At 54.2% G+C, this 25,831-nt stretch overlaps 1 long non-coding RNA gene across 3 annotated transcripts; it reads left to right on the forward strand.

Annotated features, from left to right (window-relative positions):
• Positions 1 to 275: 275 nt before the first annotated feature.
• On the forward strand, positions 276 to 24,260 carry LOC127488750 (uncharacterized). Of its 3 annotated transcripts, none has more exons than XR_007916564.2 (3): positions 276 to 506; positions 4,862 to 5,009; positions 6,091 to 6,555. It is a non-coding gene; the product is annotated as an uncharacterized lncRNA (long non-coding RNA). The 3 variants fall into 3 exon arrangements; XR_007916563.2 differs by lacking the exon at positions 6,091 to 6,555 and adding an exon at positions 6,580 to 7,563 and having other exon boundaries at positions 282 to 506; XR_007916559.2 differs by lacking the exon at positions 6,091 to 6,555 and adding an exon at positions 23,164 to 24,260 and having other exon boundaries at positions 328 to 506.
• The last annotated feature ends 1,571 nt before the right edge of the window (positions 24,261 to 25,831 follow it).

Below are 25,831 nucleotides of genomic sequence, written 5' to 3' on the forward strand. Positions count from 1 at the left end.
GCTCCACAAGTGAATAAAGATTTGATTAGGGTGTAGAGCAATTAGGGCCTTGTGCAATCAGATCAGAGGGAAGGGCAGCCCCGTGTCCGGGAGCTTGGCCGAGGCGAGGATTTTTCCAGAGGCATCCACAGTGTCCTGCCTTGCACGGACGCAGCACAACCTGGGTGCGTTCTTCAGGGCTCCGGCAGAGCGAAGTGCCGAGCCTCTAACACAAGCTGGCCTTCGGCGCAGTCAGCGGTCCGCCCGCACGTCCCAGGTGCCCAGATGCTGGGGGACTGCAGGGAGGGGCTGCTGGTGGAACCCGCAGAAGCAGAAATGAGGACGAGCCGGGCTCTCCCCGGGAACTGCAGGAGCAGGAGACGTTAACCCGCGCTGCCTGCTGTGTGAGCAGCCCAAACCAGCCCCCGACACCAGGCTCCGGCTCGAAACCCCGTTTTATCCCGGCGCGCTCCACTCCGCCCCACCCTCCGTCATGGCTGGCGATCGCTGTTGCGGGGACCGAGGCGGTGAGTGAGGTTCAGCGGGCATCAACTCCTCTGACTTCTGAAGAGTGGCTTGTGTTTCTGGATTGTTCTCTAAACCGAAATAGAAGGAGCTTTTGTCTAACATAGCTGAACTTGGGCCGAATTCTCTGCTGTGTCTCCCTCCTCGCCAGCTAGGTGTGCCACTCACCAAGTTCACTGCAGAGCCGGACAAAGCCAGCAGGCAGGGCCAGACAGAGTCTTGGGGTGTCCTGGGCCAGCTCGTCACTGGCTACTTCTTGAAAGTCATAGCTGGAGACAGCCACTAGCCACGTGGAGGAGAGAGCAGAGGGGAGGGTGCGTGGTAGGGCAAGTCGCCCAGCCTTGCCCCCAGCCAGCAAATCAGTTTGTCCCCCAGCCTCCTTCACCGTCTCAGGCAGGTTAGCAGCCGTCACCTGCCACTGAAGTCCAGACCTTCAGTGCTTACAACCCATCTTCTAACAGGGTTAAAGCTCCCTCTGGAAGCGCTTCTCTCCACAAATATGTTGAATATTTATTTATCTTTTGTTTGAAAGGCAGATAGAGAGACAGAGATCGCCCATTCTCTAGTTCACTCCTCAAATGCCTGAACCAGCCAGGAATCAACCAGGCTGAAGCTGGGAGCCTGAAACTCCATCTGGGTCTTCCGCGTATGTGGCAGGGGCCCAACTGCTTGAACCATCACTGTGGCCTCCTGGACCATGCATTGGCAAGGGCCACAACCAGGAGCGGAGCCAAGCCTCAAACCAGGCACTCCTAAAGGAGGCAGGCACCCTGTGGCATCTTAGCCACTGCCCAAACGCCTGCCTTACGTGAAATAATTTAAGTGGTAAAGTAGAATTCAGACCTGGGCGATTTGTCTCCCTAATCTATATGTGTAACCCCAAAAGGCAAATGTCACTTTGCCTAGCCCAGCCCCCTTGTTGCCGGTGTGGACTGGCACCTCTTCACACAGAATCAGTCCCAGGGCAGAGGTCTCTGCCCGCCTCTGAAGCAGCGAAGGGGCCGGCTGCTCACTCCGCCGGCATCCCACATCCGAGTGCCAGTGTCCGTAAGAAGGTGGTGGTCCCTAGTAGTCAGGTCCCGGCCACTCATGTGGGAGGCCCAAGTGGAGCTCCTGGCTCCTGGCTTCAGCCTGACGCAGCCCTGGCTGTTGTGGGCATTTAGGGAGTGAACCAGCAGACAGGAAAAAACTCTCCCACCCTCTCTGTTGCTCTGCCTTTCAAATAAATCTCCATTTTAAATAAATAAATGACTTAGCAGTTCCCTCCCCCATGCCCTCCCTGACATAATGGGCCAAGATGGAGCGGGAGACTCACTCCAAACTCTTGTGGGCTCGCTTCTCTCTGGTGACACTCCAGATGTGGTGCTAGTGCGAGGTGGCGTCTGACATTCTGAGCACCCCTCCTGCCCACTCCGAGACACGCCCCTTGCCTGCATATCTGATATTCTCAGCCTCTCCTTCCCTGAAAAGATGGTGGCCATGGGCAAGCGACTTGAGTTCCCTGAGCCCTCCCTAAGTCTCAGCAGCTGTGCAGCCCCAAGAGAGAGAGCGGGCAGGGAAGTTTCCCACAGCAGGCAAATGCCAAGGTCGGGCGCAATCACCCTTCAGCCGATCTCTCCCCGACAGGCAGAAAGGGCTAATTTGTATGAACAGAATCCCAGTAAATGTGTTGAGCTGAGACCCTTTCTTTCTCACTAACTCATGCCTGTGTCCCAGGAGGCTGGGGCAGCAGCAGGCTAGGGGGGAGGGGGGACCTGGTAAGCACTTGCTCTTGATGGACAGAGTCCCGTCACCCCCTGTCCCCACACACTCTGCCCACTTCTACCTGCTAGGAACGAGCCCGAGCTGATGCCAGGGTCTCTGTGCCGTTAGCTTCTTTGTGCCTGAAATGCCCACAGCAACTCCTAGACCTGTGCTATCACATGTGGCTTCTGAGCGTCTAAACTGTGGCCGGTGCATCTGAAGAACTGAATCTTTATGTAATTTTAGCTAAATTTAATTTTTTTGACAGGCAGAGTGGACAGTGAGAAAGAGAGAGACAGAGAGAAAGGTCTTCCTTTTTGCCGTTGGTTCACCCTCCAATGGCCGCCGCGGCCGGCGCACCACGCTGATCCAATGGCAGGAGCCAGGTACTTATCCTGGTCTTCCATGGGGTGCAGGGCCCAAGTACCTTGGCCATCCTCCACTGCACTCCTGGGCCACAGCAGAGAGCTGGCCTGGAAGAGGGGCAACCGGGACAGAATCCGGCGCCCCGACTGGGATTAGAACCCGGTATGCTGGCGCCGCAAGGCGGAGGATTAGCCTAGTGAGCCGCAGCGCCGGCCACTAAATTTAATTTTAAAGTGAACCCCGCCTTCAGGACTTGGGAAGTTGTTTGGAACACCTTGGATATATGAATCTACTTCACCTTTTTTTTTTTTTTAAGATTTATTTTTGTTTGTTTTTATTTATTTACTTGAAAGGCAGAGTTACAGAGAGGCAGAGGCAGAGAGAGAGAGAGAGAGAGAGAGAGAGAGAGAGGTCTTCCATCTGCTGGTTCACTCCCCAGATGGCCACAATGGCCAGAGCTGCACCGATGCGAAGCCAGGAGCCAGGAGCTTCCTCCAGGTCTCCCATGCAGGTGAAGGGGCCCAAGGACTTGGGCCATTTTCTACTGCTTTCCCAGGCCACAGCAGAGAGCTGGATTGGAAATAGAGCAGCCGGGATTTGAACCAGTGCCCATATGGGATGCCAGTGCTTCAGACCAAGGCTTTAACCTGCTGCACCACAGTGCCGGCCCCAATATTTTTTATTTATTTAAAAGTCAGAGTTCTAGAGGGAGAGACACAGGGAGAGAGAGATGTCCCATCCACTGGTTCACTTCCCAGATGGTCCTGAGGCCGGGGATGGGCCAGGCCAAAGCCAGGAGCCAGGAGCTTCTTCCAGGTCTCTCATGTGGATGGCAGGGGCCCAAGCACTTGAGCCATCTTCCACTGCTTTCCCAGGCACACCAGCAGGGAGCTGGACTGGGAGCTGAACCAGCACCCATATGGGGTGCCAGTGCTGCAGGCAACAGCTTTACCTGCTACACCACAATGCTGGCCCCTTGCAGGTGTCAATTTGACAAAATCTAAATACGACCAAGCACTTCCGATGACACTGTGTGCCTGGATTGAGATGTGCTATATGTATAAAGCATACATCAGAGTGGGGAGGAAAAACTAAAATGTCTCTTTAGCCATTTTTTGTATTGGTTACACGTTGAAAGGACAAAGCTTTGGTTATATTAGGTCTAGTGAAATACATTGTTAAAAGTTAATTTCACCTGGTTTTTTCCTGTGTATCTGCTAGAACTTTGACCATTTCATTTGCGCTGTGCATTCTGTGCTGCTAGGCCTTGTGCCGCATGGGTGAGGGGCCGGGGGCACCAAGTGGTCCTGGGCTGGGAAGCGGCGGGCATGGAGCTCTAAGCCAGGCGGTCACAGGAGCCTGCGCTCTGCCCTCCTGCGACAGGCGGCTTCTAATTTTAGGCCGTGGCTGTCTGTCCAGTCCCTCTGCACACGTATCAGTGTCAGATTGAATTCCACTCTCTGCCTGCCTGAATGTCCGTGGCTGCCCTCCCTGCACCAGGCGTCTCCTCACCTCAGCCACTCAGTCCCTAGTCAGCCAGCCCCACCTGTCAGGCCGGGACCTGGACAGAGTATGCACAGCTTCTGGGGAAGAACCTTCTAGAAAGAGGCCACAGGACTTCTCTAAACCCTTCCCAATAAAAAGCAATTGGAGAAAAATGTGCAGTTAGGATTGGTAACCTTCGAGGTGGGACAGGGTGGTCAACGGGAGACAAGGAATGGGGACTGAGGCTTTGCCCGTTCAACCAGTGAGGAGGCAGGGCTGGGGAGAGTGAGAGGGGGCTTCTAGGGGCTTGGGATGGGGTCTGCAACTTGGTAAAATAGAAACTGTGCCGGGGACATACTCGCTGGGGCTGTCACTTGCCAGGAGAGACAGTCGCCACGTGCTGACCTACTGTGCCCTTGAACTCTGCACCCAGGTGTCTGGATTCCAACCCTTCCCCGCCAGGGCCCCACACCCATTTTGCCACCTGTGTCTTCAGGGAACAAAGTGGGCACACGGGACATCCACCCCACACAGGAGTCGGATAGGGCCTAGGTCGCTCACCTGTTGCCTGCTGTGGGAGGGCCTAACTGGGTGGGGAGAGACTGGCCGCCCTTCCCCGGGCTCACCTTCCCCTGCTGTGGGCAGCAGGAGGGCCCTGCCTGACAGGTGTGGCACAGCTGGCTGCCAGCAGCATGAGCAGGCCAGCACAGGGGGACACAGGGAAGCTGGCCCCAAACAGCACCCAGCCCTGCTTCGTCATCAGCAACAGGGAAGGTCTGAGGGCCGTCTGGCACTCCCAGCTCGTGAAGTCAACAATTCCAAGTGGCAATGACCCCCAAGGAGAGGGAGCCAGGACAGCAGGGCACAGCTGACCCTCGAGGCCATGGACGTCACCCCCAAGTAAGACGAAGGTAGGTTTCAGGTCATCAAGTGCAGGGGCACAGGCACTGGCTCCTGCCCAGGGTCCTTGCATTGTTCATGGTGATGGAGTCGGGATCGTGTTTGCGATTTTGGATCCTGGCAATTTGGGAGTTTCTACCGGGTTATCTAATGGGAACTACAAAAGAGCAGGGGCCCAGGAAGAAGGGAAGGGGGAAGGGTAAAGATGATGACAAGAGTCATGGCCCATGGAAAAGGAGGGTGACTCCAGGGAGGGGATTAAAGCTGGCAGTGGGGAGAGACTGGAGAAGGTGTGGGTCAGACGGAGGACGTGGGCACCAGGCCTGGAGCTGTGACTGGGCTGGACCACGCAGTGCTGTGCTGACTGGAAATGTTTCCCACACTCCTGTGCCCAGCCCACTGCCCTGACGGAGGTGGCCCTGCCCTGGCTAGCGCAGGAAGATGTTCCCGGCAGCATGGAGGCCTCTGATGTTCCTCCCTGGGGTTCCCGTCCAAGTCCCTCTCAGCCATCCCTACCAGGACTGCAAACACCTGTGTGAACCCTGGGGGTGGGCTGCTTCTCTTCTCAGGAAGGAAGCATTTCCTGGGAGGGGTTTCATCGTAGGGAGGGGAAAGCATGCCAGGAATAATGTTGACCAGTCAGAAGAGGGGTGGGCACTTGGCACAGCTGTTGAGAGGCTACTTGGTGCCCATGTCTATTTTGGAGCGCCTGGGTTCAGTACCGAGCTCCACTCCCACTTCTGGCTTCCCACTACTGCACATCCTGCAAGGCAGCAGGAGATACATCACATAGCTGGGTCCTGCCACCCATGTGCAAGACCTGGATTGAGTTCCGGACTCCTGGCTTCGGCCTCTCCCAGCCCCAGTCACTGCTGGCATTTGGGGGATGAACCAGTGGATGGGAGTTCTTTGTGTCTGTTTCTGTCTCTCTGCCTCTCAAAGAAAAAAAAGTGCAAATCTGGCTGTGTTATTCTCCTAATTAAAACCTTTTGAGGGCTGGCGCTGCAGTGTAGAGGACTAAGCCTCCACCTGCAGTGCCAGCATCCCATATGGGCACCAGTTCAAGTCCCAGCTGCTCCTCTTCTGATCCAGCTCTCTGCTATGGCCTGGGAAAGCAGTGGAAGATGGCCCAAGTCCTTGGGCCTCTGCACCCATGTGGGAGACCCAGAAGAAGCTCCTGGCTCCTGGCTTCAGATCCGCTGAGCTCTGCCTATTGCAGCCATTTGAAGAGTGAACCAGCAGATGAAAGACTTCTCTGTCTCTCCCTCTGTCTATAACTCAACCTCTCAAATAAATAAGTAAATCTTAAAAAATAAATAAATAAAAACCTTTGATGACTTCCAAAAGAAAGCTTCTGTAGTTGGCATCCCTCATTCAATAGCCACAGCAGATCAGGGCTCAGATTTTAAGATGACAAAGTTTGCCCTCTGGCTGTCCCTGTGTGACGCCTCTCAAGGTTCGGGACTTCATGGAGCTGAGGCACTGGGGTTTGAAGGCTACATCCTAGAGCAGGGCCCGCCTCCTGCCAGGCGTCAGCAGGTGAGCCTAGGTGCTAATCCATCCTCCCTCCTCTCTCTCCAGCCGCTGATCCTGCCAGTTCCACTCAGTTGGCCTCTGTCAGTTGTGACCACAAGGTTATGTGAAGCCCAGATAGGACCTCTTTCAAATGAAGAAGAGCTAAAACCAGCCAGGACCAGAGAAGACACGGGTACTGCAAGGTGCCCAGCTGCTTTTGTAGGGCTCACATAGGCGAAACCACTCATTGAAAAGAAAGACTGACAGGCTTCACGGCTTTCTTCATCCATGTGCTGATTTTTAGGAAACACAATTTGAATTAAACGCCATCTCCCCTTGATTCTTCCTTGGCCATCTGCTTCAGGGAGCCTTAGAGGTTTGGGGCTTTTTGAGAGCGGGTTGAGGACCATTTCCTTCCTCTCTCCCTTCGCTGTGGTTTCCGAGCCCACAGCAGCAGGCCTGGGGGAGGTGCTTGAGGCATTCGGGCATCCTCACGACCAGCGGCCAGGGACACCCCCCACCCCGGCGCCCTGTGCCCCCCTTCCGTTCAGCTCACCGCAGTGAATGGCAGATTCCTCTGCCCGGCTCGGGTTTCCAATCACCATAGAAACCAACTCGAGGCAGTTTCATTAATCATTTAGAGCACGAGAAGTCCAGGTCAGTCTGATTGCAGCATATAGGGTATCATCTCCGGGCCACATGGGACTCAGTCGATTTGAATTAAAAAAGATTAAGCTGCCCTGGGCTGCCTGGCCCCATCAGTTTAAGTTCTCATGTAACAGTGGTCTCTGGAGCCATATGGATTAGTGAGTGAAGCTATGCATTTATGTGGCAGGATTCAGTGAAACATTAGCTGGCTGCAGGTGTCTAAGGGGAAGAGGACGGGATCACATACAGTTTTTTTTGTACTTGTTGCTGTTCTTTTGAAACTGGAAACAATAACTCAGTTTTACTTCTCCAGTGACAGTTACCGCTCTTGCTGACCATGAAATGGTACATTTGTTGCCCAGGGTTTATGGTTCGGGACGAAAGGATCTGTGTGCAGCCAGGGAGTGGTGTGTCCCGTACCTGCTCCGGGGTGGCGGGTGAGAATGTTGACATCCCCCCCCCCCCCCCCCGCAACCAGCCCCACTGCCTTCCTCTCCAATGGAGTGGTAAGAAATGCATCAAATAAATATTGATGACATTTTAGTTTTGCTCAAATCAGGATTTACGAGCCCCAGGAAATTGACTTAGAGGCAGCTACAAATCAATGTAGCCCTGAAAGAGCTGTGTAGGAACCCCTCAAAATGAGCCCCCACCCCTCCCACCCTCCCAAAGTACTTACCTTATTTATGGGCCACTCCAGGACTTCAAAGAGGCTCGGTAACTTAGGCCAGACTGTTTTATGGCTCCGTGGGGCTAAGATGTTGCAGGAGGAAGATGCAGGTTACAGTGTATAAGGGAGCCTCTCTCGGGCGGTGGGCAAAAGCTTTCTGTATCTTGAACGGGCTGATCCAAGCTTATTACACTCTGGCTTCCTACAGAATTATCCTAAATCTTCCCAGCCAACCCGGCCTTGTCCGCAGTGCCAGGTGTCAAGCCCCAGAGAGAGAGCCTTTGTGCTCTCCTCCCGCCCCTTCCCCCCAACCCCTGCCTCCCCTGGGGCATCTGTCTCAGGCCTGGAGGACCCAGTTCCAGGGTGTTCTGTGGGGTTCCGGGGCCTGTCTAGCCCCAGTCCAGCGTCCTGTCTCCTTTCCTCCTTGTGACGCTGATGGCCCTGAGATGGGAGAAAGCAATGCGCAGCCTGAGACCTCTTCCAGCCGCTCCTCGTTCAGCAGGAGTAGTGCGAGGGGCGGGTAAGCCGGGAGCTGGGAGCCCCAGGTCCTCGGGCCAGCCGAGCTCCTGCCCCCCGGACGCATCCCCTGGGGCCTCTGCTTCCTCATCTCTGCGATGAGAAAACTCAGCCGTCCTCCACCGGTTCTGAGGCTCTAAAACACCTCCCTGCTTACGGGGCCCCTCGTGGGTGCTAGAAAAGGAGAACACGCTGCCCCAGCTTCCAGGAGCCTGTGATGTTTGGGGGAGAGGGAACAGGAGCATGGGTACGATCCAGCCCCAGGTGACCTGCCCTTCCTCCAAGCCCCATGGCATGGCACTTACAGATGGGACCCCCAGAGCAGTACCCCTGGACCCTCTCGTCCTGCCCCAATGCTAGCATCTCCGTGGGGGGTAAGCCTTGGCTTTCCTCATGGGCTGCAGCCACGCCCTCAGACCCCCACCCAGCGGGCAGAGGGCGGGCTGACAGAAGGAAGAACGAGGAACACAGGGAGGAAACGTGGAAGGCGACACAGCAAACAGATCTGGAACACAAGTGAGGATGCTTCGTTATGGACTCGACTTGCTAGCTGTGACTTTCAACCACTGCCAGCCTTGGAACAGCAGGAAAAGCCCAAGTGCTGGAGTCAGGTGGCCTGGGGCTCTCCGTCCCGGCTCTGTCACTTGCTACTCAGTGGGAGCTTAATCAAGTGACTTTACACGGGGGACTCTGCGGTCCCTCCAGGATCTGCTTTGGGAATGAAGGGAGAGTCCTTAGACATCAGCCTCCTCCGGGGATTGCTGCAGCCAAAGAGAGTGATTCGCCCAAGGTCAGGCTCCCTTCCGGGGCAGCCAACAGCCAGAGTGACCAGCATAGGGGTCCCCCTAGTGCCAACTTGGAACAACTCTGCAAGGCTCTCCTAGCCCTGGAGCTCCCTGGGGAGTGAGCGCAGGTCTTTATTGGAACCGAATCGAAGCTCAACCTGTCCCTCTGTCTTGTCCCACTGCCATCCCTTCCCTTTCCCAGACATGCTCGAATGCACATCCTGCCCGCTTATCTTGCCCTGCTAATCTCCATCCCCGAGCTGGCTTCCTAGGAAAGCTCTGCGATGACCCTTTATGGCTTGGAGCTGCGTCTGTCATCTGGAGCATGGACACAGGGGGAGTGCCCAGCACGAGGGGCTGTGGTGCAGCTTTAGTGAAATAATCCGGGCGAAACATTTAGCTCACTTCCTGGCACGAGCAGAGTACACTGTGAACTGCCCAATATAACTCCTTATTTTGCCAATGCACATGACTGCATCGTGAGGAATGAATATGAACCCAGCAAAAAAATGTAAGGGAATGAGAGAAATGCTGGTTCTCCCCCAAATCTTCTTTGGGGAGGGTGACATGGCTGTCTAGAATAAAAACCACAGCCACCGGTTTCTGCAGAAGATAGGTGTGTCCATGGGATTCAGTTCTCACCAACGGGATAAATAAAAAAATAGTGGCACTTGCAACTCCCAGAGAGTGTCCCTAAAGGCAGGATGCCTGCGCTCGCTCTCTCCTTCCTCCTTGCTGAAACGCGGATGTAAAGGCTGGAGCCAATGTTCAGCTGTCAGGTACCCTTGGAAATGGCAACCAGGCACAGATGGGCAGCAAGATAGAGGGATCCTGGGCCTCCAGGACCAGCCTTAGGACTGTTGGGAGAGAGAGGAACGCTGGTGTGCCAGGTGGGTCTTCCATCGCCTGTACCCAAGTCTAATGCTAACAGGAAGCAGTTTCCAAGAGCAAAGGCTCAAAGGCCGGGATGTGTATGAGACAATTACAGAACGGTGAAGCGACTGGCCAGCCACAGCCACAAACACGCCACTTTGTGCCCACAGGGTGCTTTGCAGTCCAGGTTCCTATTGGTTTCCCACTTCCAGATTCTCTGCCGTTCTTCCCTTTAAAACTCTATAAGGCCAGAGACATTGACCACCTCCATTTCTCAAATGATGGAACTGAAACGACTCTTGCAGACCCACCCACGTAGGAAGCAGTAGAGTTCAAGCCAGAACCCAAGACTTCTAGAACCAGAGAGGAACTTCCCGCCATGGCACCATGTGTAGGCCATTGGCAGCTCACTCAAACTAATTTAGCCTATGATGCTCCTGCCTAAAGCTAGCTCGCATCCAGCAAGTGGATGGTGGTTTCTGTGCTATGGGATCGCTTCAACCCTACATTCTTCCCTGTTCCTTTACCGACAGTCAGCGAGCAGCTGTAATGCAACAGGCACCCAGCCTCCTGACGCCACGAGCTTTTCCCTGACTGCTCCCCCTCCCTCCTCAAATCAACTTTCCTCCCACATCTCCGATGTCTATCACGCTTCTGCCTCCACACAGTCTTTTTTGGTGGTCCCAAGAGGAAGCCACTGTGTCTTCCCCCACTGTCCTCTCCCGCCTCGTGCCGCGGCTCTCGGAGTCACACGGCAGCCTCTTGACCAGATCCAGGCTGGCCCCAGAGAAAAGGGACCAAGAGATTCTGGGAGAATCTCCTGGTTTGAAGTGGAGAAGAGGAGATATGCTTCTTGGGATTCAGGGAGGTATAGTAAACAATCAATTTCCCAGGACCACCTTAATCAATTACTGGGTAACACCAAACAACAGAGATTTATTTTCCCACAGTTCTGGGGGCCAGAAATACAAAGTCCAGGTGTTGGTTCCGTCAGGGGGCCCTGAAGGAGAACCTGTTCTATGCATCTCCTCCCGCACCTGGTGGCTGCGTGCTATCTGTGGTTTGGCACGGATTATGGAGGCGTCGCTCATTGGACTGCCTCTGTCACTGTCTCTATTCCAAATCCTCTCTGCTTATGGGGACAGCAGAGATTCGAGCAGGGTCCAGCCTCATCCAGAATGACCTCACCTGACCCAGACCCCATCTGCAGAGACCTGGTTTCAATATAAGGCCTCTTACACCTCAATATTTCTTTTTGGGAGACAAAATTCAACCCACGACGGAAAGCAAACAGGGGCTCTGTGGCCAGGGAGACCAGCTGCAAACATCGCTTGGTCTGGCCATCCTGAAGAGCCAGGACAGCTGTCTGGGCCAGGATCCTTCTCCGTATGAAGAAAATGTAACACCACAGAAGAGAGATGCCCAGGGGCCCAACAGAGGAAAGGGCTGTCAAGTGCCCAGCTCATTACCTAATCAATAAGGAGTGCTTTCCCCTCCCACCCCCAGAGGGATCCAAGAAGAATCTAGCAGAGGGAGCAAGAAGGGCTAAAGGTGCCGTGTATGGTGGGGAAAACACAGAGGCAAGTTCCCACCTTGATCTCGCAAGATGACGGTCATGGCCAAGAGTTAGAATCAGCCCAATAGAGCCTTCTAAGAGGAAGTGCTTCCAAGAAGGGGCTGAGGGGCTGGTGTCATGGCGCAGCAGGTTAAGCCACCGCCTGCAATGCTGGCATCCCATATCAGAGCACTGGTTCCAGTCCTGGCTGCTCCACTTCTGATCCAGTTTCCTGTACATGTGCCAGGGAAGGCAACAGAAAGATGGCCCAAGTATTTGGACCCCTGCCACCCATGTGGAAGACCAGGATGGAGTTCCTGGCTCTTGGCTTTGGCCTTTCCAGACCTGGCTGCTGTGGCCATTTGAGAGTGAACCAACAGATGGAGGATCTCTCTCTCTCTCTCTCTCTGCCTTTCAAATAAATAAGTAATCCCCCCAGGGAAAGGGGGAGGTCACTGAGCAGCCTGAGGGGGAGAATGGGATCTGGCAGTGAGAACTTCCTGCAGCAAGAGCTGGTCAGTGGATGAGAGGAGACACAGGCAGAGTCCGCTCACCAAGCCCCTGGGCCCTGCCGGGGAAGGCAGCTGGCTCCTTCTGGCCCAAGATTCCTGATGAAAGGAGGGAGGCAGCCCACCCTCGTGCGGACACCACTGCCTCAGTGGACACCCTTGAGGGCATTTGCGTTCCGATGCTCCCCTGACAGGGCCCGTAGTAAATGACCAGAGAAGGCCAGAGGAGGTGGTCAGGTTTCCAGAAGGGATGGGCGGGCAGAGCAGAGAATGAGTGGGGTGCCAGGCTGCGTGCCCGCCTGGCCGGACAGTGCCAGGCTTCTGAGGAAAGTCAAGCAGTCTGGGTGCTTTGTGGAGGTTCCTGCTGCCACCTTGCTGTCTGACCACGGGTGCTGCTTGCTCACCCGAGTCACCTGGGCAAACCCTGACCCACCTGCCTCCCAAGTCATTGTCCCGTCCTAACCGCATCCTCATCTCCCACCCCTCAAAAATGCCTGCCTCTGCCCACAGTACCCGCAGCCCTGGGTATGGGGCTGCAGTACCATCTTTGAGTCCCCCCTTCCTTAAGCCCTGCACCCGGTTGCCCTGGGCCTTGAGGCCCTGCAGTGCCACACGTGAGCTCCACGGACACAAGGAGCAGGTCTCACTCACCTTCCCTCCCCCACAGGCCCAGCGCTGAGGCCTTCCTGCACCAGTAACCCCACTCTCTGCTTCCCCAAGCTCCCCTCCCCAAAACAAGAGAAGCAAAGCAGAGGAAGAGGTGTGTCTTCACCAGAGAATTAAATGCAGGGTGTTGGGGAGAACAAAAGAAGAAAGACAGGGTGAGGAAGAGTGACACAAGGGGCTGACCAGGTCACCCAGGGCCCAAGCCTGCAGCCGAGTTCTCATACCAAATTCTCCCAACCTGAAGGCATGGGTCTCGCTCTGTTTTATGCTGCTGTAGCAGAGTGCCTGAGACGGGTAATTTATTATGAACTGAAATGTATGGGCCCCACTCCAGAGGCCGCCAAGTGTTAAGGCCCTGGAGGTTCGGCTACTCTGATTCCAAGATGGTGCCTTGAGTGCCACATCCACCCACGGCGCCAAGTGCAAGGGCAAGAGGAGCTCTGGATGCACATGGCAGAAGAGGGGAAGAGCAAAGGCGGCAGGGGCCTGAGCATGCTGTTGGGACATTCACCCCACTCACAAGCCTAGGCACCTCTTCAAGGTCCCACCTGTTAGTACTCTCCACGGGCTGCCTGATGATACTGTTACGATGGCTGCATAAGAAGCTGCTCTTCTGTAGTGCCAAGTTGTGCTGCAGTGGGTTAAGCCACTGCCTGCGACAACGGCATCCCATACTAGAGCGCAGGTTCGAGACCCAGCTGCTCCACTTGCCATCCAGCTCCCTGTTCATGTGCCCAGGGAAAGCAGCAAGGATGGCTCAAGTGTTTGGGCCTCTGCCACCCTTGTGGAAGACCTGGATGGAGCTCCAGGCTCCTGGCTTTGGCCTGGCCCAGCCATTTGGGAAGTGAACCAGCAAATAGAATATCTCTGACACTCCTTCTCTCTAGGTCACTCTGCCCTTCAAATAAATAAAATCACTCTTTAAGAGCTAAATTATTAAAAGAAATGCAGGACTTTTAGTGACCTCGAGCTATGAGCATGTCCCACCTTCTGCCCTGAGGGCGACAGATTACACTGTATGCTCTTGGGAGAGATATTTCACTTCTGTACCTCAGTCTTTACATATGAAAAATGGGGATAAGAAAACAACCTGGCTCCTGGATTGACATAGGATTACCAGAGAGGAATCATGGAGGGCCCATGGCACAATGGAAAGCATGCAGTAGGAGCTCAATAAATGCCAGCTACCCCTATTCCACATTCACCTAGGTCTAATCAGACTGTCCATTATCTTTGTTGCTAATTTACTGTGAATATTTCCCTATATTATTAAATATTTTTCAAAGCCTTTTAATGGCTGTGATATTTCATCTCAGGAGTTTTAGTAATTTATTTAATCTCTCTCAGAGGGATTACTTCTGTAAACTATTTTTTTTTGGTCGGGCTCCCAGGTCAGAGCCACAAGGGCAGAGGGGTGGGGCAGGGGCTCCTTCGGAGCTACTGACCCTCCCTGCCCCCACCCCAGTCACCCATTACCCCGGGCCTCGGCCTGCCTCCCTCTGTCCTCAGCTGGAATCAATTGTCCTCCCTTCCGCCCGTCCCTCCTGCCCCATAACATCAATCAGGCCACAGCCACCAGTGCAGTCCAGTGCCAGCTGTACCAGGGGCAGCCGTGCCTCCGAGGACCCTGTCCTCTGTCTGGAGAGGCAAATTAAGCACTTGGTCGATGATCGGAGCCCCCAGAGAGGTGGCCCATGGGAGGGCTCGCTCAGAAAGGCCAAGAGCAGGGAGTGAGAGGAACCCGGCCGCCCTGGGGGCTCCGGGAGCAGAGACAAGAGGGCAGGCAGCAGGGAGAGAGGTGCACAGTGACCGTCCGGGAGTCGGCGGGGAGTGGGGAGGGGCAGGAGCACAGCTGTCAGCCCTCGCGGGGTCACAGTCCTGCTGAGGTCCGAGCTGAACGGCGGGGGGGGGGGGGTCCCACTCGGAACTAGTGCCCCGTGGCTGGGGGCGGTCATTTCGGAATGAAGGTAGTGAGCCAATTAGCGGTTATCCATCAAGTTCAGTTATCTTTCCTTCGGCTGGGAGCAGGGAAGCTGAGTTAACACGTGCCTTGCATTGTGACATAAAACCAGGCTTCTCGTGCTGCCAAATGAGTTCAAGATGTGCGCTGAGTCTCCTCTCTCAGCCTGCAGGGTAGCGCCTGGGCTGGACATGGGCAGCAGAGCCAGCAGTGCTTGCAAGGGTGGGGCCGCTGAGACCGAAGCCCCTGGCCTGAGAACGGGCAGAGGCCGGGGCCCGGGCAGAGCTTCACAACCACGGCCACTGACCTGGGTCCTCGGCCAAGGGCTGCAACCCACCTGAGTGCTAACACCCAGCCCCAGCTCGGGCAGCGGGGAGGCTCGCCCGGCCCGGACAGCTCAGCCTCCCTGCACAGTCAGTGTCCACGCCTGGCACTCCCTCGCTGCTGTCCTCTCTCCTGGGCCTTCTTAACTGGCCTCCAAGTTTCCCGAATACAAGAGACGGACAGCATTTGTAAGGAACAAGGAGCCAGATTCATCCATTCTGAGTGCCCATTTAAAAACATCACGTTTGGGGTCAGCACTGTGGCGTAGTGGGTAAAGCCGCCACTTATAATGCCAGCATCCCATATGGGTGCCAGTTCTAGTCCTGGCTGCTCCGCTTCCAGTCCCACTCTCTGCTATGGCCTGGGAAAGCAGTGAAAGATGGCCCAAGTGCTTGGGCTCCTGCACCCATGTAGGTGACCTGGAAGAAGCTCTTGGCCCCTGGCTCTGGCCATTGCGGCCAATTGGGGAGTGAACCAGCAGATGGAAGACCTCTCTCTCTCTCTGTGTGTGTGTGTGTGTGTGTGTAACTCTTTCAAGTAAATAAATAAATCTTAAAAAAAAAATTTTTGGTTAATGCCCTGCTCAGGATCAGAACCAAGGTCTCCCAGCTCAGCAAGAGTGGCAGAATGCCACTGTCTGCGGGGCAATGTTAGGGTTTTAGGTTGAACAGGCAATAACACTCCCTAGTCAAGCATAGATCTGACAGTGTGAGGCAGACGAGCGTTCAATAAGTAGAATGTATAGCCGGTAAATGAGTGAGAGATATAGCCCATCACGGGATGGAGAGTGGGAGGGGGGTACCCGGCAGTGGGGGAGGACTTCAGAAGGGAGGGAGAGCTGGGGAGGCTCCAGGAAGGTGACCTGCAAGCCAAGACCCGGGAGAGGTGAAAGAGTGACGGTTGAGGCTTTCCAGGGACAGGAATGAGCAGGTGCAAAGGCTTCTAGGCAGAGGGTGGCAGGCATATTGCTCAAACAGCAAGGAGGAGGAATGGGGAGAAAAGAGGGAGGTCACGGGGAGGTGAGGGAGGTGAGGCAGGGCAGGGGCCGGCCGGGGGTGCCCAGCTCGCAGGCTTCACCTTTGGCTCTGGGGGAGAAGCACGGGGACACTGCAGCGCTGGGAGCAGAGAAGGGCTTGCAGGAACTCAGGTTGTAAAGCAATTCCTCCTCTGTAACCCACACCATGCCCGAGCCGCCCGAGCCCCTCCAGAGACACGAGTCCCTGCTCGGTACACGTCAGCTCCATGAGTGGCGAGAGCACAGGGCCCACAGGGCAGAGCAGAGGACCAGGGACCCGTGGGCATGGCTAATCCCCCAGGCGGGCCTACCTGGACGCGGCTGCCCCAGCCAGGGACTGTGGGAAGAGCATGGGACTGAGGTCCTGCAAGAGGCCTGGGAAGATCCCTGCGTGTGTCCTCCTCAGGGGTCAGGGCTGCGCAGCCCCTCGGCGAGGAGGCCGTGGGGAGCACCTGCTGAACAAGGGTTCTCTGACGCATGGTGCCCCGCAATCCTCTGGCACTGAGCCCTGAGCTCACTCATGCTCAGCTTGCCCAGGGAAGGGTCCCAGCCACCCCTTCGAGCCACTGCCAGAGGGCAAGACGCCTGCGCAGCTCCCCTCACGGCCTCCTCCCCAGAAGGCCCCAAGACGCTGAGAGCATCATGCTGGGGACTGGCCTCCGGGCTCTCTATGTCCTGCTCAGGGCACCCCTGCCCACTCAGCCTACTGGAAAAAGATGCTGTGGGGCTGTCCTGCTGGTCAGTTCCCACTCGGCCATTTGTCCCCCAGGTCCTGCCCACATGATCACAGCTGCCTCTGAAATGAAGGCCCAGGACACAGCCCCTACCTCCCCACGACTCCACAGCCGGGCCCCAGGGCTCCCAACTCACCCTCGCTCCTCTCGGTAGCTGGACTTCAAAGGGACTGTCAAGTGAGACGCCCCTCTGTGCTGCTGGTCTGGGCAGCTCCAAGGAGGACATTGCTAAGGCTCCACCAGGACGCCTCCAAACCCCCTGCAACTCTGCTCTCTACTCTGGCCAGGAACTGGTGGGACCCATCTTCCCATCCTGGCACCTGACCATCGGGGCACTGCTGGCCCACAAAGCTGTCACATGAGCCCAGCATGGAGCCCCCTTGCCCCTGGCCTTGTGCAGCCAGAGTGCAGAAGCTGAGGCACAGGCCTGCCATCTGCAGAAGTTTCCTCGCGGATGCACTGCTGCTTCCACTTGGCAATGACCTTAGGTGGCCGGTCAGCTTTCAAATGGGCCAGTTTCCCAGTGTGTTCATCCCACATTCACCTCATTATGCATGGACCAAATGTACTGGGATTGCAGGGTGTTTCAAATAGTCTCTAGTTTCCTTTTCCTGGGGCCTCTTCTGCCTCCTCTCCTCTATTTTCTACCTATGAGAACCCACCATGGGCTTCAAAGCATCAAAGGCGAGACCCAACTCTGCCCCTCATACACCGTGGGACCCCCACACCAAATAGTCAAATCTTCTGAACCTCAGCTTTTCCATCTGTGATTTGGAAAAATAACTTCAAAACGTTGTTAGGATTCCTGGGCAGACTTGGGCCTGGCCTACAGCAGGCTCTCTGCTAAATGGTAGTGGTCATTGATGACGGGCTTTCAATACTCCTGTTTCCAGAACCACTTCTTCCATGAAGCTGCTCCTCCTTGCCTTTTCCAAAAATCCTTTTGTCCATTGCATTTTGTATTTTTCTTATAGAACTTCCCTCCGAGTAATGATCCCTAAGACACAGGGAGCAAAGACATAAGGGAGGTGGGGAAATATTTTTTAATTAAATAAAAGTTATTAAAAGTTATTTAATTAAATAAAAGTTATTAATAATAGCATGATGATTAAGTAAACTTGGGTGGAAAACGGACCTCATCCCTCCTGGTGACATGCAGAACAATGCTGTGGTTAATTAATGGGGTCTGCCATAGGTGGTGGACCCCGTGTAACGCGTCTGGCCAATGCCAGAAAAACCTGCAGTCTGTAAGGTATGTTACAAGGGATTTGACTGTCAGAATCATTTGGGCAAAACGCCTCATGTCATTGGTGCAGAAACTGTAGTGTATGCTTAGGTGTCCAGCAGCGCCCCAGAGGTGTTAGGGTGTAGTACGTTACATAATTCTGAGCCCTACAGCCCCTCTCTGCATCTTGCTGTTTCTTTTCTCAAGCGAGGCTACAGAACATTCTAGAAACCTGGAACCTAAAAAGAAGTATGTTGCTCTGGGACACAATGAATATTTACATCGTTCTCAAGAAAGACAAGGCAGGACACCATGAAATGAGGGCTGAGGGAGGAGAGGGACAAGGGGGAAGGGATCCCTGGCCCACAGAGATGCTGAGGCGCCCGGCATTGCAGACTGGAGAAGTCCGACATCTAGTGGACCTGGCCCCGGCCCGAGATGGCTGTGTTTCAAGGAGAGGGGACGGATTCCAGGAGGGCCGGCGCTGTCTCGAGATTTGGTTCCCTGGGGGATTTCAAGCGCTTCCACAGGAGAGCTGTGCTGTGCTGAAGTCCTCCCCAGACTGGAGCTTCCCCGACGTGACACTGCAGCTCCCCAAATACTTTTCCCTCATTGTCATTTGGTCGCTTCAACCACCCGCAGAGGTAGATGAAAATATGTCCGTGTCACCTGTCTCTCAGTCATCACTGGCACCGGCTGAGGTCTACAGACCTCAACATGTGTGCCCAGGATGGCCGACTCCAAATCCTCACACCCTTCCACCCCGTGTCATGCTCTGGGTCCCTTCCCAAAGCCCGGTCTCAACACTGAGCAGGGAGCGGCGGTCCTCGTGGAGTCTGACTCACTCCTGTCCTGCTGGGGCAGAGTGTTGCCCCGGCCAGGTGTCTGAGATGTGCTGTGACCACTCTTCCCGAGCACACGGGGCATTGCTGCCTGCAGAGGGAGAGCCCCTGAGGAAGACGGAGTTCCCACCGTTGGTGGCCCTGCCAAAGCCCCAGGCCGCTGCTGGCCGTGAGCGGGCAGCCCGCTGGTGCTTGCAACTGACCAGCTCTCACTTGTTGCATTTCTGTGGCTGTGCATCCACTCCGCACGTGGCCGTATTACATAGTTTCAACAGCCTGGAAAGTAAGGACAATTGCAATGCCGTGAGGAATGGCATATCTCCAATCATAAATAAATTAGGGCTCTAATTCCATCAAGGTGTGTGGGTGACATCGCACACTGTGAGAGCGAGCTTCGAAGGGTCGTGCGTGGCACCATGAATCCGAGATGGAATTACAATCTTAATTTATTTACATCTTCTGGTGCCTGGGCAGCTGTGACAGGATTTCTGAACAGTCTGCTCCCTCCAGGTTTTGACCTCATGTTCCACTCTGCTCCTCCCTCTCCCCTTCCTTTTTTCTTTCCCCCTCTGTCGCACCCTGGGCTACCTGTCCCCCATTGCATTTTATTTTCTACTGACTTCTAGTAAAGTGTGGAAGGAGGGAAGCACCCAGCACTGAGAAAGGCTGGCCACTGCCGGGCACAGGGGACAGGCCTGGGAGCAATGGGGGAAGCACAGGCACCATAGTCCATTGCACCTGCCAAGGGCCATTCATCCAGGGCCACTCCGGGGACACAGAGCCTTTCCTCGCCGAACACTGCAATTTAATTAAATCCACTAGGTATGTTCTTGGATGCCAGCCTCGTCCTGGGCAGCATGGGCCAGCCAGAGCCGTACAGGGCCAAGGAATGTCAGCAGCTTCCAGTTCTTTCACCTCCTCATTTTATAAGTAAGGGACCCCAGGCCAGAGAAGTGGGGTGATTTTTGTAAGATCCCCTGGTGAATGAATGGCCCAGCGGAGTTCAGACGGGGAAGGTGGACAGCACCTGCAGGGCCTCACAGCTCAGCTGGAGAGGCCAGATAAAGGTCTTCCAGAGAGTTCTCTAGGGATATCATGCGGCTGACTGCAGAGCCGGCAACAAGGAAGCAACGCTGGCTGGCAGGTTCGGGGCAGACTGCACTGAGGAAGCTGCAGTTGAATTGGATGCTAAAGACGGGGTCGCGCTTGGCAGCGACTTAAAGGGAGGGCAGCACAGGCAGAGACACAGCCCAGGCGGAGGCCTAGGTGCTGGGATAAACTTGGTCAGGATAGAAGGTCCAGGGGACCCTAGTGGGGGCGGGGCCAGCATCTCAGCTCCAGCCTCTGATGAGGTCCCAGGCCCCTGGGGTCAGCTGAGGGCACTGCGAGTTCTTGAGGAAAGCGTGTTTCTGAGCTCAGCTGCACAGACTGCGGCGTGGGGGCGACCAGCATCAGCCTCCCCTCTCCTGGGACGTCGGAGTAGAATCTGCATTTTAAATTTACTTTACGAGTGAAGTTGAACATCTTTTTCTTTAGTTATTGTTTATATCCCTTGCCTGCTTTTCCTGCTGGGCTGTGGTCTTTTTCCTTTTGATTTATTGAACTCTTTATTTGGTGGAGCATTTCCTTTTGACTACAATGTAAATGAAAAATACGTAATCTAGGGGTCGGCACTGTGACGTAGTGCATAAAGCTCTCGCCTGTAGCGCCAGCATCCCATATGGGCGTCATTTCTAGTCCCAGCCGCTCCTCTTCTGATCCAGCTCTCTGCTATGGCCTGGAAAGCAGAAGAAGATAGCCCAAGTGCTTGGGCCCCTGCATCCATGTGGAAGACCTGGAAGAAGCACCTGGCTCCTGGCTTCTGCCTGGCCCAACACTGGCCATTGTAGACATTTAGAGAGTGAACCAGTGGATGGAGGATCTCTCTCTCTCTTTCTCTCTCCTTTTCTCTCTCTCTAACTCTTCCCCTCAAATAAATAAATAAATCTTTAAAAAAATATGTTATCTGGCTGGTGCTGCTGCTCACTAGGCTAATCCTCCGCCTGCGGCACCGGCACACCGGGTTCTAGTCCCGGTCGAGGCGCCGGATTCTGTCCCGGTTGCCCCTCTTCCAGGCCAGCTCTCTGCTGTGGCCCAAGTGCTTGGGCCCTGCACCCGCATGGGAGACCAGGAGGAAGCACCTGGCTCCTGGCTTCAGATCGGTGCAGTGCCAGCCGTAGCGGCCATTTGGGGAGGGAGGGTGAACCAACAGAAGGAAGACCTTTCTCTCTGTCTCTCTCTCTCTCTCCTCACTGTCTAACTCTGCCTGTCAAAAAAAATGTAATCTCAAAAAATTAAGTTAGGAAGCAAAGAATCTGCATTTTAGCCAGGCCCCAGGTGCCTTGCCGGCATGTTGACATTGAGAGCTCTGCTATAAGAAACTGCCGTAAAGTGAACATCACTTCTTAGCTGTTTTCCAAAGCTATTACCTGGGACTCCATTGTTTCCTTCCTGACCAAGAAAGACTTATTTAAATTTTTATTTATTTGTTTTATTTGAGAGGCACAGAGAGAGAGAGAGAAAATCTCGCATCCACTGGTTCATTCCCCATATGCTCACAACAGCCAGTGCTGGGCCAGGCCAAAGCCTGGAGCCAGTCACTCAATCGAGGTTTCTCACATGGGTGGCAGGGACTCAGCTCCTTGGGCCAACAACTGCTGCCTTTCCCGGAGCACATTAACTGGAAGCTGGAATGAGGAATGAGGCCAGGACTTGAACCCAGGTGCTCTGATTTGGGCTGTGGGCATCCCAAGTCACGGCTTAACCACTGCTCCAAACACCAGCCCCCAGGGATGGCGTCCTGGCTAAAACATCACTCTGAAATTCCTCCAAAGTGAAAGAAGTCAACAAATTGTTTTGTAACAGAACGAAACATTAAGGAATATTAAGCTTAACACTGAATGGAGATGACAAAATTAGATTTTATAGACATAATTAAACATTCATTCATTTCCATTCTGCCAGTTCTTGTTTTACGTTTTGCAGCCCATGGATTTTCTTCCAGTGAACATTTTCTGAGCCCTCACAAACCTCTTGAGCTTTTGCAACACAGGGAACACAGCACAGTGGCCATGGAGGCAGCAGGGACCCCCACCTGCTCAGTGCAGCTCCCTGAACAGGTGCTGAGAGTCCCTGACTCGACCCCTACCCCCTGGCTGTCGGACTTCCAAGGAGCACTCGGGCCAGGGGTTCAGCTTGCTAAGGGTTGGGGGCACCGCGTCCTCTCCAGGTACCACAGAAACTTCCCAGCCCCTGGGGCTGCTCCAAGCCAGCCAGCAGCCCACAGGAGGGGAGCTGGAAATTGGAATTAAATTGACTTAAAGAAAACATGTAAAGCGGTTTACGTGTGTAAGTACCTGAGTTTGGAGAGAACGATGACTACTTGCTATATTGTTTTTTAAGGAAAAAGCCCCCTCCAAGACCTCCACCGTGGAGTGGCGGTTGGAGGAGGGGGCGTGCCTGCGCCGAGGTGAGCCACAAGGCCGGCCTCCAGCCACCCCTCCACCGCGATGAGGACTGCCAAAGCGTGGAGCCCCGCCTCCTCCCCAAATCACAGACTGCGCGGGCAGGCTGGGTCAGCGCTTCCTCCCCACCGCACGGGTGAAGTGCTCCAGGCAGACTTTCAAAGGCAGAAATTCCTCCTGGGTCCTGCGTACCATAGCTGACGTGTGGTTGTGGTCTTCCTGCGACTGCTATCCAGGGGCCTGCTGGTGGATCCCGCAGCCGGACGTGCCCACACCCTGGCCGGCAGGCAGCTGCCTTCCCTGAAGCTCACAGGAAATGGCTCCTATTGCACACGGAGGGGATCTCCCACAGCAGTGGGCACCTTGCTGGGAGCCACCCTCGCAACTGTATCTTTCTTAAACATTGTGATTTAGGGGCAGGCGTTCGGTGTAGTCCTTAAGGCATGACTTGAGACCTCGTATCCAATATCTGAGCACTTGTGTGTGAGTCCCAGCTTCCTGTCAATGTGCACCCTGGGAGACAGCAAGGGATGGTTCTAGAGGTTGGGTCCCTGCCACTCACCCAGGAGATCTGGATCGAGTTGCTAGCTCCTGGCTTCTGCTTGGATCAATCCTGGCTGTTGCGGACATTTGGAGAGTGAACCAGTGGATGGGAGAGCTCCCTTTATCTCTGTGTCTGTCCTCTCTCTCTCTCTCTCTCTCTCTGTCTTTAAAATAAAATATTTTTAAGTTGATGATCATTTTAAAAATAAAATTGTGATTTTATTCATTATCAGAAAATACATCCCTTTAAAATACGCTATTTTCTTTTTTATATACTCACAGGGTTGCACGATCATCACTATGACGTTAAGCAGAACATTTCATCACCCCAGAAAGAAACTGTGCGCACCAGCCGTCACTCCTCAGCCCCTGCAACAGCAGACTTGTTTCCCGGCTCAATGGGCATTTCCCGGCAATGGGGTCCCATGCTCTGCATTCCTTTGCCGTAGGTTCTCTTCTCTTTCACCTTGCTGCAGGCAGGCCTGTCCCACTCCTCATGAAGGTCTAGAAGGTGCTAGTCCAGGAAAGATGGGTTCAGGCCCGGAACATGCTCTGCTGAGAAGGTCCCTTGGCTTTTCTGTTCTTGAGCGTTCCTCTCACTGCTCCTGAGCCCTTGTCCTGGTTGGACTCTGCCTTGCTGACGGGACCGGGTCAACACGAGTGAGCACATACCTGTTGAAGGCTGCTGCCTGGCCCCGTGCTTGTGGTGCAGAGCAAGGCACCACTCCTGCCACAGAAATTCGATTTGCTCAAATTGTGTCCTGCTTGTTTAGTTCACACAAGACTACTTCAAACTGTCTATTTGAATTATAAGTTTATTTTGGTGAAAGAAATTGAAATCCATGCATAGCTTTTTCATTTTCTATGGACTTGTTGAAGATTCCCTCATACCTGTTTGTATTTAATGTGCTGTTGAATGAAAATTTTATTTGTGCACATTATGCCTTAGAAGTTCATAAATATTGAAGGAGAGCAGAGGAAATAAGGAAGGACATAATGAAGAAAGAAAAGAGGGAGGCTAAAATAAAAGGCAGAAAGATTTTACAATAGCTTTCAAATACAGAGCTATGGTTGACCTATAGCTAATTTTTTTTAAATGCCTTTAAGACCCAGCACTGTGATGTGGTGGGCTAAGTCTCTGCCTGCAGCACTGGCATCCCAGATGAGCGCCAGTTCAAGTCCCAGCTGCTCCTCTTCTGATCTGGCTCTTCACTATGGCCTAGGAAAGCAGTAGAAGATGGGCTCAAGTGCTTGGGCCCCTGCACCTGCATGGAAGACCCTGAAGAAGCTCCTGGCTCCTGGCTTTGGGCTGGCCCAGCTCCGGCTGTTGCAGCCATCTGGAGAGTGAACCAATGGATGAACTCTCTCTCTCTCTCTCTCTCTCTCTCTCTGCAACTCTGCCTTTCAAATAAATAAATAAATGTTAAAAAATAGCATGGTTCAAACTATTTTTAAAAAATACTCCAGAATTCAAAAAGATACATTCATTGGCAATTCTTGAAAGCCACTTGAAGTTGCAGATGGCCCAGTGTAAGAGTGTCTGCTGTGCTGGTCAACCCTGGACTGAAGAATCAATTCCCAGCCTTTCAAAACGCATGTCCACATTTCAACCTGCAGCCACTCTTGGCTATGTCAATCGCCAATTGGTAAAATCCCCATTTCAGCATCCAGAGGGCCTGGTGCTCCCTCCACCCTCTGGAATGGTCACATATCAAGCTCTCTGCTCCATTTATCTTCTCTTTCTCTTCCTATGATCTTCCTGGTGAAGACCAGCGTTCCCACTTGTCAGATCCACGACATTTCCCGGTGTTGGTGTTAGAGCTGTTGTGTTGGTTTTCTTCGGACTTGTCCATCCTCAGACATCTCATGTCAGGCAATGCTCGGTGGCTGGTGTGTGTCCAGGAAAGCAGGGAGCAATGCCATGAAGGACTGAGATTCCAGAAAACCAGGGGCTGCTTTCTCCTGACCAATCCCACAGTCCCCTGGACTCCAGGTTCCCAACGCAGCAGTAAGACACAGCACTGGATGCCCCTCCTGACCTGAACACACCCCGTGTCAGAGTACCTGCCTCACCCTCCCTTCTGTTTGGACGGAAGACACCTGTGCACTGGGAAGCCTTTCATAACCATGTTTCGGACTGAATGACCCACACTTCCCAGTTCCCTAGCCCTGGAAGGGCTGAGGGGACCAGAAGGAGACACTTAGGTCAAGGGTAGCCTATATGAAAGATGAGCTGTGCCTATCAGATCTCTTTGCAAGGAGTTTTTTTTTTTTTTTAATTACTTTATTTTATTTGAAGGAGTTACAGAGAGAGGTGGAGCCAGAGAGAGACAGCTCCCTTCCACTGGTTCACTCCCCAAATGCTTGAAACAGCCAGGGCTGGGCCAGGTCAAAACCAGGAGCCTGGAACTCCATCTGGGTTTCCCACACGGGTGGCTGGAACCCAAGTACTTAAACCATTATCTGCTGCTTTCCAGGGTGCGCAGTAGCAGGAAGTTGAATCGGAAGTGGAGGAGCTGGGACTCAAACCGACTGGTTGGATACAAGGGCTGAAGGAAACGGAGTAGAGGATGACACTGAGATGTTAAGCAGCATTGTCAACCAAGCTGGGATGGCGTGGGCTGTGGGGAGGGGCTGGTGAGCTGCATCTGGAATGAGGAACAGTGGCGCTGGCCAGCAGGGGACGTTCTGGAGGAGTCGGCCAGCAAGCATTTGGAGATGTGGGCGTGGGGTTTGGGAAGAGAGATGACTGGGAATCTGAGTGAGGGAATCACCTGCAGAGAAGTGAAGCCAAAGAAGAAAACGTGAGTGGCACATGGCAGAAGAGACCTGAGGAGGGAAGCGGGGAGGAGGGAGAGCAGAAGTAGGGGTCACGGTCAGGAAGGAGAAGGTGGGGTGGAATTCAGGGGAGAGGACCCGAGGGAGCGGGGGGCATCTCAGGGAAGCGGGG

Source organism: Oryctolagus cuniculus, chromosome 2, assembly GCF_964237555.1.
Source record: "Oryctolagus cuniculus chromosome 2, mOryCun1.1, whole genome shotgun sequence".
NCBI lineage: Eukaryota > Metazoa > Chordata > Mammalia > Lagomorpha > Leporidae > Oryctolagus > Oryctolagus cuniculus.